This window comes from Bactrocera tryoni, chromosome 1 (assembly GCF_016617805.1).
Source record: "Bactrocera tryoni isolate S06 chromosome 1, CSIRO_BtryS06_freeze2, whole genome shotgun sequence".
NCBI classification, from domain to species: domain Eukaryota; kingdom Metazoa; phylum Arthropoda; class Insecta; order Diptera; family Tephritidae; genus Bactrocera; species Bactrocera tryoni.
Window position 1 is genome coordinate 64,615,423 of NC_052499.1, and position 12,357 is coordinate 64,627,779.

General features: G+C 36.1%; 1 protein-coding gene across 4 annotated transcripts in view; it reads left to right on the forward strand.

Annotated features, from left to right (window-relative positions):
* Nucleotides 1-12,357, forward strand: part of LOC120772315 (G protein-coupled receptor kinase 2) — a 244,281-nt gene that overhangs the window by 169,644 nt on the left and 62,280 nt on the right. The gene's annotated exons all lie outside the window — the stretch shown is intronic.

Below are 12,357 nucleotides of genomic sequence, written 5' to 3' on the forward strand. Positions count from 1 at the left end.
TTTCGCCTTAATTCTTTTCAATTTTACTTTTAAAATTTAAGAAGTCCCGAAATTTCGGGATCCCGATTTTAGTTTAGTTTTAATTCTTCTCCATTTCTCACTTTAAACTTAATCTAATCGAAATCCCGAAAATTCGGGATCCCGACCGCAATACATACTATTAATTTTTATTATATTAGATTTATATGGGCTCAGGGAAGTATTTACCCAGTGTAACCCATTTTTGATATACAGTGATACTATTGCCAGGAATGGATTCTCTCTGCATTTCAATTGTATATCCCATACATTGACCGATATTTTCGATCCAAAGTCAACAAAAGATACTGGAGTCCACGTTTCCGGTATTTGGGGGGTTTAACAGTTTTGGTTGGATTTAGGAAATTTTTGGTCATAAGGTGGCATATTACAAATTTGTTATTTATTTATCGCACTTTTAGTAGTTTTTAACTGTACCGTTACTCCCCATAAACGGGTTTACGACCTGATTTCATTCTTTTTCACACAGTCGGCAGGAGATCTTATAATATTTTGCGAGGCAAATTGTAGTTTTTGAGTTCTAGGAGATATGTACATTAAGCCTATTAGAGGGTGGGGCTACGCCCACTTTTTAGAAACTTTTAGCCCCCCTATGCCAAATTACAGTTCTACTTGTATATCCTATTTTAGGCGTGTAGGAAACAATCCGTATTCAGGGAGGATCACTCTTCACCACGATAATGCGAGCTCTCAAACATCGACTGAAAAAATTGCATATTCGAACACCCGTGCTGGTTTGAGGTTGATAAGTCTTCCTCCGCATAGTCCCGACTTAGGACTACCTTTTTATTACAGTACATTAAAAGTAAACATTTTTCGACACCTGAAAAGTCGTATGATACGATCAGAACGCATGTTTTGGAGGAACCTCAATCAGAGTGGCAAAAGTGCCTGGACAATCGGTTCAAACTTATGCAAAAGTGTATTATACTTAATGGAGAATATTTTGAGAGACAATAAAGCATGAAATTGTATATATTAATAAACTCTTAAATATTTTCTCTTTGGGCTCGATTCCACAGCAAACGATGTTATTATAGAGTCCTTAGTATTCCTGCTATTCTAACTTTTTTAGTATATTTAAACAGAAAGCAGTGCTTTCACAAAAAAATCTAACACCACACTCACTCTAAAAAGATCCTTCTCACAGCTAAAATAAGAAAGAGTTATTTTAATTAACCGTGATAAATTCTACGAAACACCAAGTTGAATTACTTTATTCACAAGAAATTTTCAAGTAATAACATAGTACACTGTCCCAGCATTCTTTAACTGTACAAATGTAGTTTTCGCAGAAAGTAGTAAATCCAACCCCCAAGCAGCCACAAGAAGCAATTAAGCGAAAATTGCATTTAGAGACCACAAAATCTCCAGTCATTTACGCTCAATATTAGAGCAAACGAACGCTTCAACGAGTCGAAAACGCGTGAAAGCGTTCAAAGAAGCAGAGAAATAAATATTTATACTAAATATCTACTTCAAAGAGCTCAGGGAGTGTCACTGTAATAAACGTGAAAAAAATAGTTGAGAAAAGGTAAGCTCGTTGTAGAAAGACGGTGGAAAACACAAGATGAAACTTAACTTAGATACTATCAGAATTCAATAAGAATGCTTTAAAGTTCACCGTGAGACCGACTAGTCGACTTGGGCGACACCAAAGACAAATGACGTGGGTGTGGAAAAGAAACGTAATTAAAGCGAGCCATCATTATCTACACGAGTATTTCGCTGGTGACCGGCTAAAATGTCTTCTACGAGTAAAGCGTAATGGCATAAGGTGGAAGAGACATAACAGCATAGTGGTGCAAAATGGCGTAAATATGACGAGAAGTAGGTGATGCGAACGAAATTTAAACTCTAAATACAGGGTGTGCGTAAGATAGGCGCTTAATGAGATTTCGAATTGAAATGCGTACCAAAAAAAAAGCAACATCGAAAAAATTCTTCATGCAAGAATGGCTAAAGGGCTTGTGAGGTCTGGTATCGAGATTGGAGAAGCTTGCTTTTTAACGAGCTCTACAATATGACCGAATCAATTATTGAAGAGCCACATTTAATTACAAAACGCCTGACATAACTTTTGCTTGCAATGGTTTTGCTGATGGTTTCAAAAAATATATACCATATACAGTTTTTTTTTGATTGACGGGTAGGGTTTTGAGATGATCGTGATTCATTTTAGATTGAGACAATACATTCAAATTGAGACGAAGAATATGATGAACGGTTTCAATTACTGATTGTTTTGAAAATGTGGATTTGATAATCTAATAAATATACGATTTTTTGGATCATTGGCTTGTAGTCTTCCTGGAAGATTTTTGTTTTTGAAGTTTGTTAACGAATATTTAAGGAATGAGGCGAGAAAGAAAGTGAGAGAAAGAATGAGGGATAAAAAAACGAACACGAGAGAGAGACAGATAAAAAAAAGAAGTGGAAAAGGAGATAAAGAGAGTGGTGATGAAAATACAAAGGAAAGAAAAGGAACACGAGGTGTTAAAGATAAAAAGCAGAGAAGAGAAAACAGTGATTAGGCGAGATATGTTGACAAAAAATATCAAAAATCCAGACAAAGTGCCTTTTTACACTCTGTCTCTTCCCTAAAACCATTTTTCATGTGGCGTATGATAGTTCTCGTGAAGAACTCGTGGCGTTACTTAGCTCACTGGGCCGTCATTGTCAGTGTCTGACAAATAAGCTGAAACAAAGTTGCTTTTGAATTGAACGACTCTTTTTTAAGTAATATTGCCAATGAAAGCTCCGTTAGATACCATATGGATCTGCATTCAATTTATTGAAGAAGATTTATGAGATTAGGTTATATGGGTTTAGAGAGTTGGAGAGTAGTTATATTTTGTTCAGGTTTGATTCTGCTTAAATCTGTTGAATATCTTCACAGCCATAGAATCCAAATCGTCGTTATTAGCGCCGTTCATGTCTCCTATTTCGCCACCCTGTAGAAACCAAGTATGTGTAAATTGCCAAATGCCGGCAATTGCGCAAGGACAACGATGATAGTTGACAACTGAAGAGTAGTTATGAGCACTAAAAGAAAGTGAGGAAGCAACAGAAAAATGAGAATGAGCAAAATAATAAGAAAATAAAAGCCGAAACCATTAAAAAATTCCAAAGTCTACGCGTCCTAAGCGTTATGAGCCAAGCAAGCAAGCAATGCAAGCAAGTGAGTGAGTGAGTGAGTAAGTAAGTGAGCATAAGCAGAAAACCAATTTACAATAATTTTTGCTGTGCAAAGGCAAACATTAAAAGCATTTGAGTGGCGCTGAGGAGCGTGCAAAAGCACATAACGAAGCGTGAGAGCTGGAAGTTAAGCGGTAACGGTAAAGGAAATTGTCAAGCGCAAGCTAACGTCCGCCTCTGGGCGTAACATTATATATTTCTGCAAGTGTGTGTATGTGTTTGTGTCTGTGTGTGGGTGTATATTTTGTAAGTGTGTGATTTGTGGCCATAGAGTGCACACTAATGTACAAATATAAATCAGCAAGAGAAAGAACAGAGAAAAAGCAAGTAAAGTAAACAATGTTAACATCGTAATGCACACAAATACATTTATAAGCACACGCACACACACACACTCGCGTATGCATTCAAAGAAGTCTATGTTGCCTGCTTTAAGTTACCAGAAAAAAGTGAATTGCAATGTGCAGTGACTCAGCGGTGCGATTGGTGCTTAAAAATGTCGCTTTCTCAGCCATACATACCGTCTTATATTGAAGTATGTGTGTGTGTGTATGCGTAAGTGACATGCGGAAAGGAAAATGCAGCAGAAGAGAATCTTAAAGCAGAGAATCTTAAAGCAAAGTGCTGAGCGCTGTCAAGCTGGTGTAGTTTTGTAACAGTTTTTTTGTTGTTGTAACTAGCTTAAGAAACTCTATTTAATTTGGTGGCATTTATCTGATTCGGGCCTCACAGGATTGAAAAATGGCAGCTTAAAATTGTTCATATGTAGAAAACATATAAAGACTATTTGTTGAGGGACTTTATCACGTATGAGAGAATTCATATTTTCTTTCTTCGATTCGTTTTTAGGCATATTGAGGTTGACTATTTTCTTAACATTTGTTGTTAGCTGTTGACAGCTAATTAGAAACGCTACATAGTTTGAAGTAAATGATGTTATTTTCCAATAAATCACTTATTTTGCCGTTTTTTCCGTCATTTTATTGAAACTTACGTTAAACGTAAACTCCAATAGTAAAAATTTTAATTAAAAATCCCTTTTTTAACAAAAATGTGTGGAATCATAGTTCATAGATACTGCCGGCAGATGTATGGATGCGAAAGTTGCTATCAAACTCTGAGAATCTGTGTTTCTAAATGAACATGTGTCTCACTATGCGGAAAATCCTCGCATTCTCTCACTACGGGCAGGATTTTTTGGATTATAGAGTCGTCAAACCAAACTGTTGCGGTATTTTCTTCTTTCTACATCAGTCAAAGTATTAAGGGAAATTTAGTTATACCCCTCAACCAATAGTCTGAAACCCTCTATCAGCTACAGTCTGGGGCCTCCTAACTGCTTTAGCGTTTCTGAACTTGAGGTTGTGGTCAAGGTAACTACAAATCTGACGAGCTGGTAAAGCCCGGCACCCTATCTCTGCTATCAGTGTAATGGGAACATAAGAGCTGGTCTTCAAGGAAGCTTGGCCAGCACTGGTCTACTATCGATTATTGCGCTGTCAAAAAATCATTTTGGCTCGAGTTCGATCGCAATTGATCCAGAGAGCTCTTTGCCCCTAGTAAACCTAAGGCGCTCTGTCGGCTAATTAGATCAGGAATTATGTTTATAGTATATAGTTTCACAAACGTCTGCAGCTTTAGGCATTTATATTAATATCACGAACTATTTTTGAAAAATATTGTCGATTAAAGCTTTCGGGCTTTCTTAAACACTGCAATCTGCAATCACATTAAGTAATTTTTAACATCATTTTAATTTACCGAGAACAACTTTAATCGGCTTCGTCTCATCTGGAAACACCCATACAGTCGACTCCTGTTTATCCACGTTTCATCATCTCTCACGATTTCACAGACTTTTTCCAGCCACTGCTATCGTATTTTGCAAACTTTTCTCTCGATCAATCGACACGAGCATTATTTTTTAGTCATTGACAAACTGTGTGGGATGCAGCGAGAACAATCCTTTTTACAGTCAAATGTTTATATAATATTGCATGTATAGTATACTAATGCTCATAGGCTTCTACCTCACGATAGGTCCCATGACGATATGGCAATATTAGTTTGTGCACAGTATCAATAGTTTCCGGAACAAGTGGGGTGTGACCTACGACGCTGTCTTAATCCATATCGAAAGTTGTAAAAAATGCTCGCGCAATATGTTTGGGATTTAATTCCATTTTTTGTCTATGATGAATATTTTAAGTTGCTATAAGCAATAAAAGTGCTACATAAGTTTAAAACAAAATCATATATATAAAAGAAATTTGTTATTCCTTTAAAAGTACATTATATATATTATAATGTATAGAACTGGATTTCTTTTGCATACCCACCACGGGCACGCTTGCAGAAGTCCAGACGCTGAACCCAATTTTCGACGGTTTTCAAGCATAAATCGACCCATACCGCTGCAATTTCACGTTCGATATTCGTACGAAGTTCATCAATCGTCGCTGGCTTGTTGACATAGACCATAGACTTGAGGTAGCTTCACAGGAAATAGTCTAACGGCGTCAAATCGCACCACCGAGCCAATGACTGGGCCATTTCGTGAGAGAACGCGTTCACCAAACTTGGTTTTCAATAAATCGATTGTGACATTCGCTGTGTGACTTGTGGCGCCGTCCTGTTGGTACCACCATGTCCATATCATTCAACTCGAGCCTAAAATATTCGGTTGTCGAGCGATTCCCATTCACAGTAACGTGCCGGTCTTGATCATCAAGGAAGAAATACAGTCCAGTGACGCCACCGGCCCATAAACCGCACCAAACCTTAATTTTTTCTGAATGCAATGGTGACTCATGGAATACGTACGAATTTACGAATTTACTTTCACAGTAATAAAAACTCTCATTGATGTCCAAAACCGTTTTTGTTTTATTTGAAAAAACTTTTGTATCGCTCTTATTGAAAAAAACCGCTCTTAAGTTGAAGACACTGACTCCGAATTTCGGTAATAAATTTTAATAAATTCGACTCGTTGTTGGCTTGTATATCTTTCCGTGATGAAATGACAAACCTTATTGAAGAGAAATGTCAAGAGAGTCCCTATTGAAAAACCCGTTATATAACATCAACAATGTGAAATTTGACGATGACGTCGTTAGTTGCCATATTGGAGCACTAAGGGTGCCAAACCCCGAAATATTACAGGTAGCTTACAAATTCTGAAAATAGTATATCCATTTTTTTATTGATAAGTGGCTACTTTACAGCAAAATATGGCAAAGCCATAAATGTTTGTTTCTTAAAAGTAAGTCTTAAGTCGAAATACCCTATAGATGCAAATAAAATAAATATTTTCACACCTTAGTGGTCATTTTCATATATATAATATACATAATAATAATTTAATACACATTTTTTTTTAGATATTTATCCTTTTAATTAGTTTAGTTTTTTTTTATAATTTCCTTATTAAACATTATCATCTGCATTAAAGAAAATAAGTTTCAAGAGCCTAAAAACATTGTACGAATGTTCGATACTTCATGCGGGCATATTTGAGACGGCTTAAAATGTTTCACAATTATTCTGTAATAAATTCAAATCAGAGATAGGATCAGCAGAAGTGTTTTTGGAAAACACACCCAAAACTAATAAATCAGGCTATATTACAGAGCAAAAGGGTCAAAATCGCCAGTTGTGGCAGAAAAGGCAATAAAAGTGGACGATAAAAAAGCAAAAGCGCACTTTGAAATAATTAAATTGTCATATTGTTGTTGCTTGTGGTGTGAGAACAAAGTGGGGCGTCAAACAATTTTTATTGAATGGCTTGCCATGCAAATGTACCATGTGGCATGTGGCACAAACACTTGCCGAAATTTTCGAGTGGCCAAACGGCATGAGAAGCCTATTAAAAGCGTTCAAGTGCAAAATCAATAGAATCAAAAATGCCAAATTATTTGCATAGATTACAACAAACACACGCGGAGAGCACTCCAAGGTATCCTTACAGCCTTACAGTGTGTACGAAAAATTGTGTACTTGTGCGAGTATTTGCACAGCATATCACATTTCGGGCGATATGAGCAATATTTGTGATTGCTAAAGGGTGGTGCGGGCAGAGCCATGGCGTATACGTAATTTAAATAAAATTCACAAAAAAGTTGGTTGTAGCAAAAGGTTAACAATGTTATGCATGTATGTGTGATTTAGCCATGAAAAAGTGCACATGAGCCCAACGAGTGGCAAGCAAGCGTAAAATATTGAAATAAAATTCTATGAAAACTCATAAAAGCACGAAAAGTACGCAGACATTTGCAGTGCTTACATGCAGTCGCACACACTTGTGTCTGTATGTAAATGCAAATAGTGGTGTGTATGTGTGTGTGCGTCGGTTATACAATGTTCGTCTGCAATCATATTAAAGCGAGCATAATATATGCATGCTTCGCAGCTCCTTCTTTCACATCCACACACACACAGGCACACACAAAATGCTTTCGTAATTTCCGTTTCCGCAATAAAATCGTACATTTTGGCGTTAAGTGATATAAATGCATTTGTGGAACGCTATGAGATATACAATTTTATGTGCTTTTTCTTGTAAAGTTCGTTGCATACATACATATGTATTTCTTTGTATGCATGTGTATGCTAGCTCCTGTAAGCGATATGTGCTTTCCAAAATGTTCCCCATCATTTGCCAACTTTGTTGAAGTCATTGCGATTGTTGCTCATATGCTTGTGTAGGTGTCAAATACAATGCTAAAAACATACATAGAAAGGCTATTAATAAGTCGTATGTGATGGTACCTGCAATTGAATGTGCAGTTGCTTTTACGGCAACTCGCTGTTAATGTCTCCGAAAATAATTCGCATAGAGTTTTATATTGGTATATATTGCCTATCTACTCAATACTTCAAGCCTGAAGAAAACGCAAAACGAAGAATTTCGGTTCACTTTATCTTAACTGACCAACTCGAAAGTATTTTGCCGATCTCTAGTGTAGAGCTGACAAAGTTGTAGTATTTTCATACAAATCCATTTGAATCAATACAATCATGCCCACGATTAACATAATTTTCATACACGTCTCGTCATCCGTAAAGATGAGTTTGAAGTATATAAGGTGCTCAGCTCAAACATCACTGTTGCATGTCTAGCACTGAAAGGCTTTATACCCAAAACATTAACAAAAATGGAGTCGATTCATAAGATATATTAGGATCCTCTGTTATCTCTCTGCTGCCAACACGACTTTCAAGCACTTTTTGTTTGCAAAGGATCCAGGTTTTGGTACGTGTCTAGCACTGAAAGGCTTTATTCAAAAATCATTAACCAAAATGGAGTCGATTCATAAGATATGTTAGGATCATCTGTTATCTGATGGCAGCACGACGATTTTCAAGCACTATTTTCTAAACATTTTTGATGTTATAGTTATTAGCAGAGGTGATTGTACGCTCGTGGCCACGCAAACCTTACCACTATACTTTGTTAAATTGATTTCGGACTTTTCGTTCGTTCGGGATTTTTTTTAATTTTGTTACTTTTTTATGTTTTTAGTAAGCATAAGTAAACTAAATAATATTAACTAATTATAATTATAGTTTTTAATTGAATACGTGTAATGAGTAAAACACAAATTAGCTTCTCTGAGCTTATACAAAAGCGGCCGATTTTATTGTTTTTAAAGTGATACACCACTAAACTTCGAGTTTCAATTTAAAAAAAATAAATAAAATAAAATATTAATTTCAAATATAGTGTAAATGAAATTTAATTAAAAAAATAAAAAATATCATTTTTTATCGCATTGTCAGTCTCTTACATTTCGAGCTCATTTTGTAAAGCTCACTATCTTTCAATTGATTTATCTATAGTTGAATGTGTTTTGTTTTTAATTTTTAATATTTTTGATGAATAACTTATCATTAACTTATTTTTAAATTAAAAAGTTTTTATACCGCAAAAAGTACAGCTATAAAATGTAGTCAAATATGCACAATACTTGAAAATTTTGAGTGGTAAGGTTTGCGTGGCCACGAGTGTACTTTTCGCATGAGACAAGTTTTCGACGACTTCACGATCTTCACTGTATAATTTATGCCACTCAAATACTTGTGTCCGTGGTTAAGAAGACTACGCAAAATACTTCCGAACCATTTCAACCTTTCCATAGTTTCCAATGAAATCACAAAATTTAAAGCAAACTCGTTGTTTTTTCTATAGAAAAAATCGCCAGACATACATATCTTTCGCGTCGGAAACAAAGAACTAACACACTAAGTTACAAGTGAAGATCAAACTCCACATGAATACCATATTAAAATAAAGTTGTACCCATCTATAAAAAAAATTTTACTGATTCGGTTTGCGGCGAAGTATAAATGGACCAGTCCGTTATGTTGGGGTTAGGATTCTTTAATGTGAAGAACTTCTACATATTCGCTGCATATTTTTTTGAGTCAAAATTATCTGGAAATCTTCTGACTTAATTTCAGATTTTACGAAATCTGCACTTTCTGAGCTCTCTCCACAAAAAGTATTACCTGCTTTCACGCCTTTACAACTCCTTTTCAACAAATATTTAGCTTATAGAAAGTTCTTGTTTACCCATCCCAGCAACGGAGTCATGTTTTTATTTTTCAAGTACTTGGTGAGAATTTAGTTTCTACTATAAGACAATGAGGGGCTTCTCATAACTAGGTTAATGGTTTTCTTTTGGACAGGTGGTTTTCCAGAAGATATAAAACGCGTGAAATTTAATGTTATCTCAAATGATTCTGCTTTAATAAAAAGATAAGGCTTTACAATCATGTTCTAGAAATGATTTCGTGCTCGAATTACTTCCAAACGAGAGGTTCGATTTTCGACTTAAAATTTCGGTTTAAAATTTCGACCACTTTTTGTGGTAGTGTTAAATCACACAATATTACAGGCTATACTACAGGCTTACGACGTGAGATAATGTGCTCATCAAAAGTTTCATTCTATAAGTGTATTGTTTCGTTGGCTGTATGGCCTCAGCTTGTTGGAAACAAAAGTCATCCACTTCGACACACTCGAATTCAAGCACGAAAAAGTCATTAACTATAGCTTAACAGCGTTCCCCATTGACCATAACCTGTTGGCCATTTTCATTTTTGAAGAAATATGGACCAACGAACCGTCGCACTAAACTATGACGTTTTGAAGGTGTAATTGATCTCAATAATGGCTTGTGAATTATAATAACTCCAAGAGCGAAAACTTCATTTATTAACCAACCTACCCATTAACCAAATCTGAGCTTCATCGCTGAACAAACTTTTCTTGTGAAAATCGGGGTCGGTGGCCATTTGGTTTCGAGTCGAAATATTTTTTTCTTACGTTGATTTGACTGTCACTGATATCTGTGTGAAATGTCTTATCTTTCTGAAGTACAGAAAGTGCATTCGGCGATTTTAACGATGAGTGAAATTATTCAACAAAGAAGTCGCGTTAAATTTTGTGTGCGGAATCAAATTTCTGATGCCGAAACGTTTAGAATGTTGAAAGAGGTTTTCGGTGATAATTGTTTTTGATTTCTGGAAATTTTCCAAAGAGGGTCGAGAACGCGTTGATGACGAACCACGTCCTGGATGGCCATCAACATCAACTGATGATCAACACGCCAGGAACAGTCAGAGATCTTACTGGCATCGTTGGAATATCGGAAGGATCAGAAAAAACTTTTTGCAATATCATTTGAGCCTAACAAAAGTGAAAGCATGATTGGTACCAAACTCACTCAATTTTTCCAAAAAACATTATCACATTATCGCCTGTGAAACAATGCTTACCAACTACCAGAGTGTCATGAAACCTATTATTACTGGCCTTGGAAATATCGTGGGAAAGATGAGCCGAAGTCGAAAAAACCACGTCAAAGCAGATAAAAATCAATAGAAGTTCAAAATAAAAATAAATTTCACCACAAAATCGCTATGGTCTGTGTAGCTAATAGCAAGTTCGATTAACTAAGAATTTCCCTAGGCAGGACTGGCTTACGGTTATCTCTTCAGAAGTTTTTCAATAAGTACAAGCAAATAACAGCTAACTAATTGTATTTTAGCCAATAACCCCAACTGAAAAGAGAATTAAGAGTCAAATTAAGTGATTTGATAAGAACAAAGATTTTAGTTAAACAACGGAACCCCACTTATTTGAAAATAATTAAAATTCATGCCACCATGTTCCTCTTTGAAGTTTCTTCAATAGTTTTATGCTTCGTTTTCACTCAATTTCCTGCAGCAAATTAGTTAGATCACTTTATACAGTCCCATACATCAAGCACTTCCCCATATACGCCCCATATTACCACCCATTTATCCACAGGCAATTTAACCACTAAGTTTATCGACAAAGTTCAATCACTTGTGTCCAGCCGTTGGCGTCTTATGCGTAGAGCTCTAGACAATCAATTAATAAACTTCTGTACGCCCAATTAATTTATATGAGATTGAAATTAGCTGACAGTTGCACAGGCCGCAGCTTTTATTCCCACACTGGGCGCTCACTTACGCCGCCTACAAATCCATCAAACATTTTGTGTGTGTGTATGCATGAGGGAATGATATGGGTGTAGAAAATCATTAGAATTGTTCAGAAGCTAGAGCTGTCATACTGAAACTGTCAATATCCGCTATCCCACGAGATTGCCGTCAAATGTAGCTTCGTGGGCGGAAGTTAGAGTTCTCATACCAGCTGCATTATAGACTGTTAGTCTTGTGGTTATTTTAATATCAGCTTTTGCTGATATTTCTTCACTTTAACCACTCTAGATTATTGAAGCCAGCCACAACTGCAGTTATTCGCTTTCTTAATACTACAGGTACTGTGTAGAAAGCAGTTCAATCGTATTTAATGTAAGTAAGACGTCTTCGATTCGCCATTTCTCTGTACGGTAGGTTTTCAGTCTGCTAAACAATGAAAATACTAAATTTATCCAGTTGAGTTCAATGTGAGAGAGTCTGTGGATATCTCAAATCGTTTACTCCCTTTCACCTGCTCTCTCTCTCATTTTCTCCATCTATAAATCTCTCTCTTTGTTTTATGCCAGTTGTGCGTTCGATTCGTCATTCCTTATTCGAAATTTTTCGATTAAGCAAGAACACCGTCATCGTTTTCATTTCCACTATTAC